At 45.9% G+C, this 20,307-nt stretch overlaps 1 protein-coding gene across 1 annotated transcript in view; it reads right to left on the bottom strand.

Annotated features, from left to right (window-relative positions):
* Positions 1 to 20,307, bottom strand: part of LRRC52 (leucine rich repeat containing 52) — a 111,311-nt gene that overhangs the window by 43,670 nt on the left and 47,334 nt on the right. The gene's annotated exons all lie outside the window — the stretch shown is intronic.

Below are 20,307 nucleotides of genomic sequence, written 5' to 3'. Positions count from 1 at the left end.
CAAGGCCCTTGCCTGGGCCTCCCCTTTGTGGGAATGTTCTGACCCCATCCTGTGGGACCTCCGGCAATTTTTTTAACTCTTCAAAATGGTGTTCGATGACCTGGGCTGTCAGGTCACTTCTAGTTTAGATCTCCTTCACATCCGTCAGGGCAATTGCTCCCTCTCTGACTACACTATAGAAATCCGTACCTTAGCTACAGAGCTCCATTGGGGTGAGGATTGTCTTCACTCCATCTTCCTGGACGGACCCATATTAAAAATGAACTGGTGGCTCGAGAACATCATGGCTTCTTGGATTCCCTCATTGACTTGACTGGGAGGATTGATCGTCGACTCCAGGAATGGAATTGGGAGTTACAACTCTTCCGGAGATGCACGACCATTGCACACCACCCTCAGCGTCCTTCTCCTCTTCTGGAAGTCTCTTCTTCTCCTTTCAACTCCAGAAACAGCCATTATGAGTACTTGGTCATGCTGTTCGGATTGTGCAATATACCAGCTGTGTTCCAAAACATGATGAACAAGATCTTCAGGGATCTCCTTTATGAGTGTATAGTTGTATACTTGGACGACATTTTATTTTTCTCTAAGGATCTGGTTACCCATCGCCAAGACATTGCCCAGGTACTCCAATGTCTCTAAGACAACTGGCTTTATGCCAAACTCAAAAAGTGTCTGTTCAAAAAAGAGAGCCTCCCATTTCTGGGTTACATAGTCTCCAGATGGGGTTTCCACATGGACCCCGACAAACTCAAGTGCATACAGGACTGGCCTCAGCCTAGTGATCTATGAGCTCAACAGAGATTCTTGAGCTTCGCCAATTATTATTGCAACTTTATTTACAATTTCTCCAAGTTGGCAGCTCCACTTATGGCCCTGACCCGCAAGAGTGCCGATGCCAAACTCTGGCCACCTGAGGCTGTGACAGCCTTCCAAGAGTTAAAGGCAGCTTTCCTCCAGGAACCCTGTCTCTGTCACCCAGACCCACAGCGTCCTTTTATTGTTGAAGTGGATGCCTCTTCTGAAGGGGCAGGGGCTGTCTTGAGCCAGTACTTTTTCTCTGGAACCTTGTTCCCTTGCTCCTTTTTCTCCAGGAAGTTTTCCTCAGCCATGCGTAATTACGGAATTGTCAACAAGGAATTACTGGCCATCAAGCTCATGCTGGAGGAATGGCATCAGTGGTTGGAGGGGGCACAGCATTATATAACCATCTATATGGACCATAAGAACTTGGAGCATCTCCACCATGCCCAGTGTCTGAATCTGCGGCAAGCCCGTTAGGCACTATTCTTCACTCACTTTGATTTCAAACTCAGATACAGGCCCGCAGCCAAAAATGTCCGAGCAGATGCTCTTTCTCACTCCTTTTTGACCCAGGATACCATGGAACCACTCCGGCACATCATTGACCCTGCCTGGGTCCTCCTCGCCTCCACAATGATCATCCCTCCAGGGAAGATGGTTGTTTCTCGTAAGCACCGTGAAAAAGTGTTAAGCTAGTCCCAGGATTCCCACATCGCAGGCCACTGGGACAAGCCCAGATCCTTGCATTGCTCCAGCAATTTTACTTGTGGCCAAATATGCAGAAGGACATTGAGGCTTTTGTGGACTCTTGTCCCATCTGCTTGCAGCAGAAACCATTGGGGGGACAACCTTAGGGGCTGTTACAGCCATTGCTAGCCCCCAAGGAACCCTAGACCCACCTCTCCACTGACTTTGTCATGGATCGCCCCCTCTCAAATGGCAATACGGTCATCTGGGTAGTATTTGACCGTTTCCTAAAATGGCTCACTTCTCACAGCTCCTGTATTGGCTCAACTCTTCATCCGATACGTGTTCCAGACCCTGGACTTCCTAACCACATAATCTGAGACTGTGGTACCCAGTTTACCGCAAGATATTGGCAATCACTATACAATAAATTCAATATTTCGTTGGACTACAGCCTACCACCCACAAGTGAATGGCCAGTCCGAATGAACCAATCAGACATTAAAAAATGTTTTCGGGCTTATGTCAATGCATGCCAAGATGACTGGGCAGCTCTGCTTCCTTGGTCAGAGTCCTCTCACATCTCTCATCCTTGTACCACCATGGGTTCCTCACCCATTCAAATCATTTATGGGAGACAACCGCTCCCTCCTCTACCTCTTCCTCTAAAAGCTCCCTCACCAGCGGTTCAACTGATGGCGCAAGAACTGCAAAGATTCTGGAGCCATACTCAGCAAATGCTGCAGAAAGCGCCAAGCGGGCCTAAAAGCCAAGAAATTCACTGACCTCTACTGTTGACCCTCACCGCAGTTTAAACAAAGGGAAAAGGTATGGCTCAGCACCTGTCATATTTGACTCAGGGTGCCATTTATTCAACTCGCTCCTTGGTACATTGGGCCATTTACAGTGCTATGACAACTTGGGCCAGTTACCTATCAACTTAGTTTACTCACATCCTTGAAGATTCATTACTCCTTTCACATCTCTCTCCTGAAACCCCTAATACTCTTGTAGCCCTCTCGGAAGACACCACAGCTGCAGGAGATTGCTTCTAAGAGCGATACCACGTATCAAGTATGAGAGGTCCTGGACATAAGGAGACATGGCAGAAGATGGAAGTATCTCCTTTACTGGGAAGGATACGGCCTGGAGGAAAATACCTGGGAATATGCCTCCAATATTTTCAATAAAAGTCTGCTCAGTCAGTTCCACGCCTCTCATCCCAGGAAGCCAAAACTCTCAGAAGGGGGATTTAGAGGAGGGAGTACTGTTACACTTGCTGACTGCGGAGCCCCGTGGCTGGCTTCACTCACCTGATGCCATGTCACTGTGGCCAGATCAGTCCCATTCTCCTAGGTGTGCGCAACTTTCTGCTTAATTTATGTTTAAATCTGTTTATTGTGAAAGTAAAAACAGTCTAACAAGCAGAGGCTGAGGTGTGTGGACTCTATAACACCTCGGCTATCTTTAAGAAAAGATACAGTTCAATTATGGTACAATACACATTTTTTCCCCAATGTTCCCTATCCCTCCCCATCCTCCCTCTCCCGTGCCCTTGGCATACAGTAAGATAATCCTCAAGGTCGAATCACTAACTTAGCTGACAGTGTCTACCGATTGTGGTAGTGTAATATCATTTAGAATTAAACTACATGTTCTAACAGATATATGTTGTATATAAAGGTCTCAGATTTGTAGGAAAGGCCAAAGTTTTCGAGACATTTCCAAACGCTCTATACATTTTTCCATAAGGCAGGTTTGAAATAACATATTCTTTAAATGTCCAATGGTTCGAGGGTCGACACTCGTCCAGTAATGGAGAATACATTTCTTAGCTAGCAAGAGCTTTGCAACACCATAATTTGATATATCGATTAGAAAATGTACAAGAATGCAGGTCATCAAATAGGAACACTTTTACTTCTAAAGGTAATAGCAATTTTGTAACTGTGTACACATATTCTTGTACCTCTTTCCAAAATAATTGCAGAGCAGTACACATACTAGGACATACAAAATTATGTCCTAGTGACCCAGTACCCTCTTTGCATTTCAGGCAAATTGCCAAGGACGTTAAATGACACTTGAAGGCCTGAGACTGAGAGCAAAAATTTGAAATGAGTCTCTTGAAGGGCAGCAAGAGTAGTTGTAGTGCGCCCTCTTGACAAACACATGCGTAGAGACTCCTCCATGAGATTTGTATGTAATTCTCTCTGCTTAATTTAAAGGGCCCATGGCAGGAAATTCCCCATGGCCCTCGCTGATGACATCATCACCCAGGAACTACTTAAGGCAGGCTCCTGTCTTCAGCCTTGTCAACAGGTCTGCTCCTTCAGAGTGCAAGTTCCTAAATTCCTGCCCTTCTTCCTTCTATCCATTCAGAATTATCTTGGCTTGACACCAGACTGGACATCGACCTTGCTTCTCACCGCCTGCCTCAACCTTTGCCTGGACTTTGACCTTGAGCTTTGCTGCCAGCCACGATCTCTGCCTGGACTCTGACTTCAAGTTTCGTTGCCGGCCTCTGACCTTGGCCTGAGTACCTGCTTTGCTTCTTCTCCATAACCTTGGCTGTTCATCCGCTGACCCTTCAGTGTGCTGCCTGAACATCCACCACCACAGAGGCTCCACCTAAGTCCAGCCAGCCCTGGCACCCAAGGGATCAACCTAAGGGGAATGTGGGCTGGTAGTGGTGAAACTGCAGCTAAACATCTGCTTCCACCAGCCTCACCTACTGATGGTGGGGACTGGTGAGGCTCCTCCCCACAGGTAATGTCAACTCCCCCTTGGTCCAAGAGTCCACCAGCATAACGGGATTCTTTCAGCTTTAAAGTGTATAATTTGGTATAATTTAAAAAGCAAACTGTTTCTGCTTCACATTCATGTAATCGTTTAAAATTTTGATAAACAAGGAGGTAGGCAATCTAAAAGAGCCGTGGGGGCAACACAAACGATAGATGCCAAGTGATGTCCATTAAGATTCTTTATTTGGAGACTTGTTAATCCAATACAGAAACGCCCGACTGAGGCCGAGTTTCGCCCCCACACGGGGGCTGCCTCAGGGGTTGTATAGGCAATATCTTATATGTGTGTGAAGCTTATCTTGTGCCACTGAATTTTCAAAAAAGCTGTGAATTAGAGCGGTATATCAACAGTGTGACCAGTCTTCTGCAGGACCCGATTGGAAGTTTGATGAAGACAGTGATTTTCAATACGCTGTGATGCGCGCCGAGGCTACTAACATTCAAGGCTGTGGGCATATGAATCAGAGCAATATACCAGACGGCGCGCTAGTCTCCTTTGAGTCAATTACTTTCTTTTGTTCTACTCACTGTTTGTGTTCACAGAGGGTGCCTGCTTTTTTTCAGCTTGTTTCAAACTTGTATCAGCTCTGTGTTTCTCTGGATCAGCACACACTGGATTCAGAACCTTTTTCTCTATGTTCATACTATTAAGAACATAATATAAAAACATATCACTATGCTGGTTCAGACCAAGGTCCATCAAGCCCAGCATCCTGTCTCTAATAGTGGCCAGTCCAGTCCACAAGTGCCCAGCATATCCCTAATAGCTGATGTATTTCTTGTATCTCACTCCCAGGATAAGTGTTGGCTATATGACTAATAACTTTTCCTTCCGGAACTTATCCAACCTTCTTTTGAACTCTACTATGTTTGTTGCCGTGAACCATGTCCTCTGTCAACAGATTCCATAACTTGATTGTGCGCTGAGTGAAAAAATACCCCCTATGATTTGTTTTAAATCTGCTAGTTGCTAGTTTCATGGAGTGTCCCTTAGTCCTAGTCTTATTTTTGAAAGGGTAAATAACCATTCCCTATTTACCCATTCTACCTCACTTATGTTTTTATAAATTTCGATCATATACCCTCTGTTATTTCTTTTCCAAGCTAAAGAGTCCTAATCTGTTTAGTCTTTCTCCATAAGGGATCCGTTTCATCTCCTTTATCATATTTTGTCACTCTTTACTGTACTTTTTCTATAGCTATTATGTCTTTTTGAAATAGGGCAACCAGAACTGCACCATAGACCATAGATCTATACAAAGACATTATAAATCTACTTGTTAGTTCCATGGAGTCTGCCCTAGTCTTAGCACAATTTGAAAGGGTAAATAATCATCCCCTATTGACCTTTTCTACCCCACTCGTAATTTTATAAACCTCTATGATGTCTCTTCTTTGTGATCTCTTCTCCAAGCTGAAGAGTTCTAACCTGTTTAATCTCTCTTCACATTACTGATTTCAAAGAGACAGGGTTTGAGGGAATGGGGGGCAGATATTTGAGAAAAGATGTGGTAGAGACATAATAAGCCAGCCTTCCCTCCTGTCTTCCGCTCAATTCTCCCCCCTTAAAATAGTATTTGGTACCTGCTACTTGTGAATACTAGAAGCCCGCTATTGAAAGAAGAGTGAGTTCCTAATTTATTTAAATAGGCTGAGCCTATTTTCAGCCAAATTATAAGTGTTTTAATTTTAGGTTGAAAATAGGAGCCTAACTTTAACTTTAGATGTCTAAATGTAGTCATGTGCTAAAAATCAGTGCTGCTTGGCTATGTCCTCTCCCTCTGACATCATAATAATACAATAGATGATGGCAGATAAAGACCAATATGGCCTATCCAGTCTGCCTAGAATCAAGTTGTCCAGTTTGGGTAGATGTGCATACAAATTCCCATATGGAGCACACACCCTCACTTTCTTCCTCCAAGTCACTTACCCAACCTTTGCAAGCAATACTGCTGTATTGCACTGTAACTGTCACTCAGTTCAGGTTATCCCATGCCTTCAAGAAACACAATGCAATCATATAACTGATATTTTGGGTTGTAATTGTTGATTTATGCAGGTTACTTCAATGCTTCATTTATTCTATTTATGATCATTTGATATTCTGCCATTCCCAAGTTAGTCACAAGTCAGCAGGACCGGTGGAAGAACTAGGCGATGACCTAGGGCACCACAGGTTTGGGGGCAGCCCAGCAGCCACCTACTGTTTCCACTGGATCTGCTTAGAATTGTGAAAAAACATTGTTCCCACTCTCGATACTGGTGGTAACTGCAAGACCTAGGCAATTGGACTTCCTTCTTCTAGCACTCGGGGACCAGAAGAGGAAATGTGTTGTGGGCCCGCACGGGCAGGTGGAGGAATGGCCCCAGAAGAAGAAACTGAGAGGGTCACACATTGCAGCATTGGCTGGGCCACACAGCTGAAGAGAGGCAGCATCAGCCGGGCTGCGTGATTGAAGAGAGGAGCAGCAGCAGACAGCTGCTCTACAAGGAAGAGATTGGAGGCCTCCTGCTGCCATGGCAGTCCAAGAAGAAAGCTGCTGCTGAGGGAGAGAAAAAAAAAGAGAATATGCATGTAAGCATGTGTGAGTGCTTGTGTATGTGAGAGCATATGGGGAGAGAGCATGTATGTGTATGTGTGTATGAGAGAGCATGAAGGGAAGAGAGAGAACATGAGTGTGTGGGAGAGAGAAAGCATATGTGTGTGCAGAGGCATACCTAGAGTATTTGTCACCTGGCGCAGATATTTCTTTGGCACCTCCCCACCCCCACCCCCCCAATATATAATTTTAAAATTGTCTAAACTTCAATAAAATATTTCAAACAGCAGACACATTAAATAACACCCAATAATTAAAACTAATAAGGATTTTAAAAATCTCCCACTCTCCATATCTGTCATTCTAAGATTGTTGTACCCTGGGAGCACACCTGCACACACACACACACACACACACACACACACAATATGCTCCTTCTCTCTCATACACCCTCATACATGCTTGGTAAGAGACAGAGGGAGCATGTGTGTGTGAGAGACACACACACACACACACACTTTCTCTGTACCTCTCTCACACACAATATGGGGCGGATTTTCAGCGCCCTGCTCGCCTAAATCCGCCCAAAACCGGGCGGATTTAGGCGAGCAGGGCCCTGCGCGCCGGTAAGCCTATTTTACATAGGCCTACCGGCGCGCGCAGACCCCGGGACTCGCGTACGTCCCGGGGTTTTCGGAGGGGGGCGTGTCGGGGGGCGGGCCCGGTCGACGCGGCGTTTCGGGGGCGTGTCGGCCGCGTTTTGGGGGCGGGTACGGGGCGTGGCTACGGCCCGGGGGCGTGGCCGCACCCTCCGTACCCGCCCCCAGGTCGCGGCCCGGCGCGCAGCAGGCCCGCTGGCGCGCGGGGATTTACGTCTCCCTCCGGGAGGCGTAAATCCCCCAACAAAGGTAAGGGGGGGTGTAGACAGGGCCGGGTGGGTGGGTTAGGTAGGGGAAGGGAGGGTAAGGTGAGGGGAGGGCAAAGGAAAGTTCCCTCCGAGGCCGCTCCGATTTCGGAGCGGCCTTGGAGGGAACGGGGGGAGGCAGCGCGGCTCGGCGCGCGCAGGCTATACAAAATCGATAGCCTTGCGCGCGCCGATCCAGGATTTTAGTGGATACGCGCGGCTCCGCGCGTATCTACTAAAATCCAGCGTACTTTTGCTTGAGTCTGATGCGCAAGCAAAAGTAGGCTGTTCGCGCGCCTCTTAAAATCTACCCCTATGTGTGTTCTATGTAAAGGACTGTTCTATGTAAAGGACTGTTCTATGTAAAGCCCCTTATCTCTGTTGGGCAGTTTATCGTTATATGTAAACCGGAGTGATTTATAGTCTCTATAAGAACCTCGGTATATAAAAATAAATAAATAAATAAATAAATAAATATGCTTCTTCCATCATTCTCTCACACACACGCACTTCCTCTGTGTATCTCTCACATGCTAAAACACACATAGACACACGCTTCCTCTATTTCTCTCTCACTCATACATGCAGACAAAAACTGAACAGGAAACCATAAGTCAGATTCTGTATGCAGTGCAACAATGGAAAGTAGAAAATCACTATTCCTCAAAATAATGCAATCAAAAAATATAAATCAATCAGAATAGTAAAACCATACTAAAAATATACATTTAAAAACAGCTGATGAATAGAATAATATTCAATAATTAGAAGCTTCTGTACAAGTTTTTTAAAATGTCCTAAACATAGATAAAATATTTCAAAGTGGTAGACATCAAATATCACCCAGTAATTAAAACTAATAAGGATTTTAAAAAATCCCCCACTCTCCATACCTGTCACCCTGTGAATGTCATGAACTGGGGGTACACATTCACCCCCCCACACACACACACAAATAGAATCTGCTCCCTCTGTCTCTTACACACATACACACTTAGTGAAAAATAGAGAGAGCTTGAGTGTGTGTGTGTGTGAATGAGACAGACACACATTTCCTCCATCTCTCTCTCACACATACACGCTTCCTCTGTATCTCTCACACACAATTCCTGTCTCACCCACCCACACACACACACACACTTTCCTCTCTCTCAGCTCCACCTCCACTGCCGCACACAGGCACCCTCTCATACACACACACAGGCACACAACACCCATACATCCTCATACACCCACACCCACCCTCTCACACACTGGTTCTTTCTCTCACAGGGCCAGTCTCTCCCTTCTTCAGCCGCCGGTGGCACCGCAGGGCTTCTTCTTCTGCCGTCTGCTCCAGGAGAACTGGCAGAAATGCTGGGTCTATTTTTCTGCCACCGGCTCCCAGAGCCCCAGCGGCAATGATGGGCCTGTTTTTTGCCACTGCGTTGACTCCAGGAAATGCTGGTGGTGCCACTGGCCTCTGCCACTGCAGGTCCTTGCTTTTGTGGTGAGGGAAACCCCATCATGTCACTGTTCCGTGCCACTGCAGGACCTTCCTGCCAGGAGCAATTACACCCTTCCCCCTGTTGCCACCTGGGGTGGACCATCCCGCTTGCCCCCTTTAGTATGTGTGTGTGTGTGTGTGTGTGTGTGCGCGCGTGTGTGTGTGCGCGTGTGCATGTGTGGATGAGAAAGCATGCAGGGAAAGAGCATGTGAGGAAATGAGCATGTGTGTGTGAGAAACAGCATGTGGGGAAGAGAGAATGTGTGTGTGTATGAGGGCATGTGGGGGAGAGAGAAGGAATCTGTGTGTCAGCATGTAGAGGAAAGGGAGCATCTGTATGTGAGAGCATGTAGAGGAGAGAGCATGTGTGTGAGCGAGAGAGAGCAAATAGGGGAGAGACAGCATGTGTTTATGAAAGAGTGTGTGGGGAGAGAGAGCATGAGTATGTGTGAGCATATAGAGGAGAGAGAGCATATGTGTGTGTGAGAGAGCATGTGGGGAAGAGAGTGTGTGTATGAATATGTGTGAGTAAGTGAGTATGCTTATGTTGGAGAGTGTGTATGTGAGAGAGAGTAGAAAGTTTGTATATCCTAGCCCCCACTAATCCATGACAAGCTCGGACTGAAAATCAACCGTATCATATTAGAGATGTGAAACCATATCATTTGATGATCACTGGTGCTGAGGTGGGCACCCACCCGGACATTAGAGACATTATCTCCATTAGTAAGCCACTTGCAGGGCATCCGCTGCAAGTGGCTCTGTTCAAACAAATGGTAATGGAGCCTACGAGAGAGGGAGCTACACTTGATTTAGTGCTTACTAATGGAGATAATGTCTCTAATGTCCGGGTGGGTGCCCACCTCAGTACCAGTGATCATCAAACGGTATGGTTTCACATCTCTAATACAATACGGAGAAGTCGCACAAAGACCAGGGTTTTGTGTTTCAAAAACACGGATTTTGTTGAAATGGGGAAGTACCTGGAGGAAGAACTAGAAGGATGGGAGAAAAGGATGGAGCCGTTTCAGCCCTTTAAAGGGCTGAAACGGCTCCAGGCTCACCCTTTCCCTCCTGCGCCACCGACCTGCACTTCTCCTCGGCCCGGGTCGGCCCTCCCCGCGCGGTCGGCGTCGGCCCATCGGGGCCAGGGAAGGTGGACCTGTGACAAGCCTCTCGCGAGGCCTCCGACGCGATCTCCAAAAAAAAAAGCGGCCTTTTAAAATCGGACGGCAGAAGGAAATGAAAACAAATAGGAAGGGAACCGGTGAGCCCTCCCCGGAGGCCCCAACGCGTCCCACGGCTCCCCAGAGCCCTTTAAAGGGGTGAAACGGCTCCAGGCATCGCGCTCCTAAGGAGCACACAAAGGGGCCTGCCCCTTTGTGCGCCCCTTCGTGCACACCAGCACATTGAACTAGAAGCCACCCATGCTAACTCCTTCTGTTATTCCACCCTCTCCTTAATCTAAGTGCTCTACATCAGCTCTCCTCAAGCATTCATCCAGCCACTCCAGCCACTCCAGCATTCATCCCGCCATGCCAGCATTCATCCAGCCACTCCAGCATTAATCCAGCCACTCCAGCATTCATCCAGCCACTCCAGCATTCATCCAGCATTCGCCCAGCCACTCCAGCATTCATCCAGCCACTCCAGCTTCCAGCATTCGTCCAGCCACTCCAGCATTCATCCAGCATTTGTCCAGCCACTCCAGCAACCAGCATTCATCCAGCCACTCCAGCATCTGTCCAGCATTTATATAGCCACTCCAGCATTCGTCCAGCCACTCCAGCATTCATCCAGCCACTCCATCTGTCCAGCATTCGTACAGCCACTCCAGCATTCGTCCAGCCACTCCAGCATTCGTCCAGCATTTGTCCAGCCACTCCAGCAACCAGCATTCATCCAGCCACTCCAGCATCTGTCCAGCATTTGTATAGCCACTCCAGCATTCGTCCAGCCACTCCAGCAACCAGCATCCATCCAGCCACTCCAGCATTCGTCAAGCCACTCCAGCACTTACAGCAGTATCTCTACTCCCACGCAACATATTTCCCATCAACTACGCCACAAAGATGCACCTCTGCACCATACCCACATTCTGGAACAAACTCAGAACGCACACAAAACCTGCATATCATCACATTGCACGTCTACAAAGGCTAATCCCAATAATGATATCGCCTATTACACAAATCCTAGGTCTCTCTCTGTTTACTTTATCCCTATTCAATGCTCAATCGCTCTCCAAAAAAACGCACATCCTCAACGATTATCTTATAGAAGTCAACCCTGATATCTGTGCAATCACAGAAACATGGTTAAAACATACATAGAAACATAGAAACATAGAAATGACGGCAGAAGAAGACCAAATGGCCCATCCAGTCTGCCCAGCAAGCTTCCCTCATTTCTTCTCCCATACTTATCTGTTTCTCTTAGCTCTTGGTTCTAATTCCCTTCCACCCCCGCCATTAATGTAGAGAGCGGTGGAGGAGCTGCATCCAAGTGAAATATCTAGCTTGATTAGTTAGAGGTAGTAGGAGTAGTAACCGCCGCAATAAGCAAGCTACACCCATGCTTATTTGTTTTTACCCAGATTATGTTATACAGCCCTTATTGGTTGTTTATCTTCTCCCCTGCTGTTGAAGCAGAGAGCTATGCTGGATATGCATCGAAAGTGAAGTATCAGGCACATTTGGTTTGGGGTAGTAACCGCCGTGACAAGCCAGCTACTCCCCGCTTTGTGAGTGTGAATCCTTTTTTCTTCTCCCCTGCCGTTGAAGTTATGCTGGATATGCGTGAAACGCACATCCTCAACGATTATCTTATAGAAGTCAACCCTGATATCTGTGCAATCACAGAAACATGGTTAAAACATACAGATACTGTACTAACAAACCAGCTTCCCACGCAATCTTATGACCTCTTCTCAGTCCCCAGACCCAAAAAAAGAGGTGGAGGGCTCCTCCTGGCAGCAAAAAAAGGACTAGGCATAACCTTACAACATACTAACACCTCCCCCAAACTAGAATTCTCCCTCTTTAAATCTGAACAACTTCAATTAGCCCTCATCTACGCCCCACCAGGAACCTTAGAATCAGACCCCTCTCCTTTGATCGAGCTTATAGCCAAACACATTAACGCCGACAAACCCACAATAATCCTAGGAGACTTTAATCTACATGTGGACGCTTCTCCACAATCCATCAACTGCGTAACAGTTCTCTCCTCACTCAATCATTTGGGTTTTACTCAAATTGTCAACAGCCCCACCCACAAGGCAGGCCATACGTTGGATCTCATCTTCATTAACAATAGCTTTACCATCTACTCCAATTCCACCTGCTCTCCAGTTCCCTGGTCAGATCACTGAGTCATCTATACGACCCTTAAGATCAACAATCCTCCACCTCAAGTCTCTACCAAATCCACTATCCATTTCAGGAAACCATGTGCACTAGACCTACTTAGCGAAAAGTTATTTGAAGCACTAAATCAACTAGACCTCACAGACGCAACCACAGCAACCACCTCATGGATCAATCTCAACAATAAAATTGCAGATCAAATCTGCCCTACCTCAACCAAAATCATACAACCCACATTGGACAACAGAAAACCTTGGTTTACCCCTGAACTTAAATCCCTCAAGCAAACACTAAGAAATAAAGAACAAAGCTGGAGAAAACACCCAACCACTTCATCACTTACTATCTACAAATCCCTTCTCAATACATACAGGAATGCCATCCTTAGAACCAAGAAAGACTTCTACGCAAAAAAAATCCACAACTTCATTTTTGACTCAAAAGCACTTTTCTCCTACGTCTCTTCACTTACCAAACTATCTCCTCCCACCATTCCTGACCACCAAGCACTCAACAAAGCCAATGAACTTGCCATCTATTTCAAGACAAAAATCACCAACCTTACCTGTCCCCTCACAACCAACAGCTCCATGAGGGCCTATGTTCCTAATCTCCAAAGACTCCCTTCTGTCTAAGACGTTATCGCAGGTATGGAGATTGTGAGTCATTATTATAGATTGCAGATAGGAACCAGTACTCGCTCCATGAGGGCCCATGTTCCTAAAACCCTTCTCAACTCTCTTCTATCTCAGAAGCTATCGCATACCTATATCTGGTACACTACTATTTCAGATTACAGATAGGAACCGGTACTCTCTCCATGAGGGCCCATGTTCCTAAAACCCTTCACAGACTCTCTTCTATTTCAGAAGCTATCATATACCTATATCTTGTGAATTACTATTATAGATTGCAGATAGGAACCGGTACTCGCTCCACGAGGGCCTATGTTCCTAAAACTCTCCAAAGACTCTCTTCTATTCCAGAAGCCATCTCATACACAGATATTGTGAGTTCTCATTCCAGACTGCATATAGGAACCAGTACACGCCTACGGCTCCTGTTCCTGAATATACTGAAGACTCTCTGTTGCATAGAAGCCATTGCAGATATCTACAATTGTGAGTGTATCATCTACTACTGGTTATGTATCCAGCATACCCTGTCTACTCACTACCTATAGTCTCTCTCTCTCAGCTCAGTAACCCAGAGACCCCAATTCCAGTATCTGAGGGACTTCAGCCCTGTCGGGCACTACTGCTACCTCTGATGGTTCTACTTCCTGTCTAATAAAAGAACTATCCATGTTTGTCTCCATACTCCAGCCTAGCCGGTGGTGCCTCTCAGGACATCCTCCTGGGGGTGCTGTCATCTGCCATTGGCCCAGGGATTCACCAATTTACATTAAGTGTTCATTTCTTACACTACTAGAGCAGTATTATACAGACTTCCACTCTGTGGGAGGCCAACCCACCACATATCATAAACTCCGCCTACGGAGTATTACAATTGTTAAGCTCCTCTCCTTTGGCGGAGTGATCCATAACTGGTTGCCAACTCTCTAGCGGACTTATAACAGATTGCCAACTCCTCCCCTTGGCGGGGTGATTTATTACAGATCGCTAACTCCTAGCAGCAGATTGATAACAGACGGCTAACTCCTCCCTCTCCTGGAGGAGATCGATAAGACTGCTAGCTCCGCCCCCTCTGGGGAGCAGATTTACAACAGATTGCTAACTCCTCCCTCTCCTGGAGGAGATTTATAACACGGTGTTGGGACCGGTCCTGTTCAATATCTTCGTGAGGGACATAGCGGATGGGATAGAAATGAAACATAGAAATGACGGCAGAAGAAGACCAAATGGCCCATCCAGTCTGCCCAGCAAGCTTCACATTTTTTTCTCATACTTATCTGTTTCTCTTAGCTCTTTGGTTCTATTTCCCTTCCACCCCCACCATAATGTAGAGAGCAGTGATGGAGCTGCAACCAAGTGAAATATCAAGCTTGATTAGTTATGGGTAGTAGGGGAAGTAACCGCCGCAATAAGCAAGCTACACCCATGCTTATTTGTTTTACCCAGACTGTGTTATTCAGCCCTTATTGGTTGTTTTTCTTCTCCCCTGCCGTTGAAGCAGGGAGCTATGCTGGATATGCGTGCAGTATCAGTTTTTCTTCTCCCCTGCCGTTGAAGCAGGATATGCATTGAAAGTGAAGTATCAGGCTTATTTGGTTTGGGGTAGTAACCGCCGTAACAAGCCAGCTACTCCCCGCTTTGTGAGTGTGAATCCTTTTTTCTTCTCCCCTGCCGTTGAAGCAGAGAGCTATGCTGGATATGCGTGAAGTATCAGTTTTTCTTCTCCCCTGCCGTTGAAGCAGAGAGCTATGCTGGATATGCGTGAAGTATCAGTTTTTCTTCTCCCCTGCCGTTGAAGCAGAGAGCTATGCTGGATATGCGTGAAGTATCAGTTTTTCTTCTCCCCTGCCGTTGAAGCAGAGAGCTATGCTGGATATGCGTGAAGTATCAGTTTTTCTTCTCCCCTGCCGTTGAAGCAGGGAGCTATGCTGGATATGCGTGAAGTATCAGTTTTTCTTCTCCCCTGCCGTTGAAGCAGAGAGCTATGCTGGATATGCGTGAAGTATCAGTTTTTCTTCTCCCCTGCCGTTGAAGCAGAGAGCTATGCTGGATATGCATTGAAAGTGAAGTATCAGGCTTATTTGGTTTGGGGTAGTAACCGCCGTAACAAGCCAGCTACTCCCCACTTTGTGAGTGTGAATCCTTTTTTCCACATTTCCTCTTGCTGTTGTAGCTTAGAGCGATGTTGGAGTCACAGTAACCATGTGTATGTTTATTGAATAAGGGTATTGACTCCAGGCAGTAGCCGTCATTCTGGCTAGCAACCCACTCTTTATTGACGGCCTCTTGATTTTATGGATCCACAGTGTTTATCCCAAGCCCCTTTGAAGTCCTTCACAGTTCTGGTCTTCACCACTTCCTTCGGAAGGGCATTCCAGGCATCCACCACCCTCTCCGTGAAGAAATACTTCCTGACATTGGTTCTGAATCTTCCTCCCTGGAGCTTCAAATCGTGACCCCTGGTTCTGCTGATTTTTTTCCTACGGAAAAGGTTTGTCGTTGTCTTTGGATCATTAAATCCTTTCAAGTATCTGAAAGTCTGTATCATATCACCTCTGTTCCTCCTTTCCTCCAGGGTGTACATATTTAGATTCTTCAATCTCTCCTCATAAGTCATTTGATGAAGACCTTCCACCTTTTTGGTCGCCCTTCTCTGGACCGCCTCCATCTTGTCTCTGTCTCTTCGGAGATACGGTCTCCAGAACTGAACACAATACTCCAGGTGAGGTCTCACCAAGGACCTGTACAAGGGGATAATCACTTCCCTTTTCTTACTCGATATTCCTCTCTCTATGCAGCCCAGCATTCTTCTGGCTTTAGCTATCGCCTTGTCACATTGTTTCGCCGACTTCAGATCATTAGACACCATCACCCCAAGGTCTCTCTCCTGCTCCGTGCACATCAGCCTTTCTCCCCCCATCGAATACAGTTCATTCGGATTTCCACTCCCCATATGCATGACTTTGCACTTCTTGGCATTGAATGTCAGCTGCCATGTCTTCGACCACTCTTCCAGTTTCCTTAGATCCCGTCTCATTCTCTCCACTCCTTCCGGCGTGTCCACTCTGTTGCAGATCTTAGTGTCATCCGCAAAAAGACATACCTTACCTTCTATCCCTTCCGCAATGTCGCTCACAAAGATATTGAAAAGGACCGGTCCCAACACCGATCCCTGCGGTACACCGCTTAAAACCGCTCTCTCTTCAGAGAGAGTTCCATTTACCATCACACATTGTCTTCTGTCCGTCAACCAGTTTGCAATCCAGGCCACCACCTCGGCACTCACTCCTAAGCTTCTCATTTTATTCACCAGTCTCCTGTGCGGGACAGTGTCAAAAGCTTTGCTGAAATCCAAGTAGATGACATCGAGTGCTCTTCCTCGATCCAATTCCTTGGTTACCCAGTCAAAAAAGTCAATCAGATTTGTCTGACAGGATCTTCCAATGGTGAATCCATGCTGCCTCTGGTCCAGCAATTCTCCCGACTGTAGATAGTTCACTATTCTCTCTTTCAACAGTGACTCCATTACTTTTCCCACCACCGAAGTGAGGCTAACTGGTCTGTAGTTACCAGCCTCTTCTCTGTTCCCACTCTTGTGAAGCGGGACCACCACCGCTCTTCTCCAGTCTCTCGGCACCACTCCTGTTTCTAGGGATCTATTGAACAGGTCACACAGCGGAGCCGCCAGCACATCTCTGAGCTCCCTCAGTATTCTGGGATGAACTTCATCAGGCCCCATGGCTTTGTCCACTTTCAGTTTCACCAGCTCTTCCCATACATTTTCTACTGTAAATGGAGTTACATCTACTCCATTCCCCTCCAGTTTCTTGTTAACTAGTGTCGGTCCTTCTCCAGGGTCCTCTTTAGTGAACACAGAACTGAAGTATTCATTTAATATTTCTGCCATTTCTTCGTCTCTCTCCACACATTGATCCTTTCCACCTTTCAATTTCACTATACCACTTTGAACTTTTCTCTTTTCACTGATGTATCTGAAAAATGTTTTGTTACCACTCTTTACCTCTTTGGCAATCCTCTCTTCCGCTTGAATTTTTGCCATCTTGATTAATTTCTTCGTCTCCCTCAGTTCTACCAGATATTCTTCTTTGTGTTCCTCCTTTTGGGATCTTTTATATTTCTTGAACGCTGTTCTTTTAGCCTTTATTTTGTCAGCCACCTCCTTTGAGAACCAGATAGGTTTCATTTTTCTTTTGCTTTTCTTTACTTTTCTAACATATAGATTAGTTGCCTTGGTGATTGCTCCTTTTAGATTGGTCCACTGTTGATCCACATCTCTCTCGTTTTCCCAACCTTTTAGTTCTTCCTCCAGGTACTTCCCCATTTCATCAAAGTCTGTGTTTTTGAACATCAAAACTTGGGTTTTTGTGCTTCTTTTCCGTGTCCTTTTTGTGATATTAAACCATACCGTTTGATGATCACTGGTGCTGAGGTGGGCACCCACCTGGACATCTGAGACATTAACTGCATTAGTGAGCACTAAGTCGAGTATAGCTCCTTCTCTCGTGGGTTCCATTACCATTTGTTTGAACAAAGCTACTTGCAGGGCATCTACTATTTCTCTACTATTATTAGATTCTGCAGATGGGATTCTCCAGTCTACATCTGGCATATTAAAGTCTCCAACGATCACCACTTCTCCTTTCTTTGCTATCCTGTGGATGTCTTCAATCAGATCTCTGTCCAGCTCTTCCTTTTGGTTTGGAGGCCTGTAAACCACTCCAATAAAAATGGATGCCCCATCTTTTTTTAAGTTGGCCCATAGTGCTTCTTCTTTGCCCCATCTTCCTTGCAGCTCAGATGCTTGGATATTGTTTCTGACATATAGAGCCACTCCTCCCCCTTTCCTATCCTCTCTGTCCTTCCTTAACAAGTTATAGCCTGGTATTGCCGTATCCCAGTCATGATATTCCGTAAACCATGTTTCCGTGACAGCAACAACGTCCAAGTCCGCCTCCACCATTAGGGCTTGCAGCTCTGGGATTTTATTACCCAAACTACGAGCATTTGTGCTCATAGCTTTCCAGCTTTCTTTGCTCAGGTTACTGCTGTTCCTGGACTCCTTTTGTGACCTATTTAGTTGAGTTTTGTTATCCACTTTTCTCTTTGCATTTGTGCAAGGGAAGATATTAATGCCTCTGGTGACAGAGTCATCCATCACTGTGAGCTTTTTCCTTTGGTTTCTGATTTGGAATTTCTGTATGCATTGGGTTTTTTCTCTCTTTTCCGATAACATTTCAATCTTTTTCTCAAGGACTTCTTCAGAATTTAATACAGAGAAGGCATTTTGTACTTGTTGCACTTGATACAGTGTGTGTCTACGGAACACAGGTCTTATTCTACCAGAGCCCACTGAAATACTTTTAAAGTTCCTTAATGGCCTGTGTGAGTGGTGGGATAGAGTTGTGGGTTGCACAGCTTTCAATAATGGGTGTCTGTGGGTTACAGGTCTTATCCTACCTGAGCCCACGGTAAATCTCTTTTTTCTTGAGTTTTGGTTATTCAGTGGTAAGTGGAAATTATTTCCTGAATAATGTACCGTGGCTGAGACTCTCTTTATTGAAGCTAATTCAGCTTTAAAGTCATCCAGCTCCTTTTCCAAGGTAGAGAGTTTTGAACAAAAGGGGCAAGCCTTAAGTTTCCATATGATTACCCTCAATATAAAGGCTCCACAACAGTTGCATTTAATAGTACTCATTTAGGTAAGTTATTTGATTGGTGCACCTAAGGAATAATCAATTTACTAATTTATCTGGTTGCCTATTATGAAGTTAGGATGACTACATTAGAAATACAAACCTTGGGGTGGGTGGGCAGAGGGGTAGGGTGGGAGGGAGTTAAACAGTTTATACCTAGGTCAAGCTGGGTAGGGCAAGACACTTTCTGAAAGTTTGCTTGTCCTTTAGCTAGTAAAAGATCCCAAAGGTAAGCTTTGTCTATTTGCGGATGATACTAACATCTGCAACAGAGTGGACATGTCAGAAGGAGTGGAGAGAATGAGATGGGATTTAAGGAAGCTGGAAGACTGGTCGAAGATATGGCAGCTGAGATTCAATGCCAAGACGTGCAGAGTATAGCATCTGGGGTGTGGAAATCCAAAAGAAATGTATTCAATGGGTGGTGAAGGGCTGATGTGCACAGAGCAGGAGAGAGACCTTTGGGTGATAGTGTGTAACGATCTGAAGTTGGCTAAAAAAAATGCAAAAAGGCGATAGCTAAAGCCAGAAGAATGCTGGGCTGCATAGAGAGAGGAATATCGAGTAAGAAAAGGGAAGTGATTATCCCCTTGTACAGGTCCTTGGTGAGGCCTCACCTGGAGTACTGTGCTCAGTTCTGGAGACCATATCTCCGAAGGGACAGAGACAGGATGGAGGTGGCCCAGAGAAGGGCGACCAAAAGGGTGTATGGTCTTCATCAAATGCCTTATGAGGAGAGATTGAAGAATCTAAATATGCATACCCTGGAGGAAAGGAGGAGCAGGGGGATATGATACAGACCTTCAGATACTTGAAAGGTTTTAATGATCCAAATTCAACGACAAACCTTTTCTGTTGCAAAAAAATCAGCAGAACCAGTGGTCACCATTTAAAACTCCAGGGAAGAAGACTCACAACCAATGTCAGGAAGTATTTCTTCACGAAGAGAGTGGTGAATGCCTGGAATGCCCTTCCGGAGGAAGTAGTGACTAAAATTGTGAAGGATTTCAAAGGGGAATGGGATAAACAAGGTGGATCCATAAAATCTAGAGGATGTGAATGAAGAGAAGAGGCATGGGGGTGGCTTGCGGGAATGACGGCTACTACCGGGAAATAATACCTTTATTCAATAAACATACACACGGTTAATGCGACTCCAACATTGCTCTATGCTTCAATGGCAAGAGGAAATGTGGAAAATAGGATTTCCATTCACAACAGAGCAGGGAGTAGCTTGCATGTTATGGCGGTACCCCAAACCAAATAATGCCTGATACTTCATTTTCACTGCATATCCAGCATAGCTCACTGCTTCACCGGCAGGGGGGGATGAAGAAAAGATTATTTATATTCAGACAACAA

This window comes from Rhinatrema bivittatum, chromosome 10 (assembly GCF_901001135.1).
Source record: "Rhinatrema bivittatum chromosome 10, aRhiBiv1.1, whole genome shotgun sequence".
Lineage (NCBI taxonomy): Eukaryota > Metazoa > Chordata > Amphibia > Gymnophiona > Rhinatrematidae > Rhinatrema > Rhinatrema bivittatum.
Note: the sequence above shows the minus strand (reverse complement) of the source record. Positions and strands in the feature narration are given on the sequence as shown.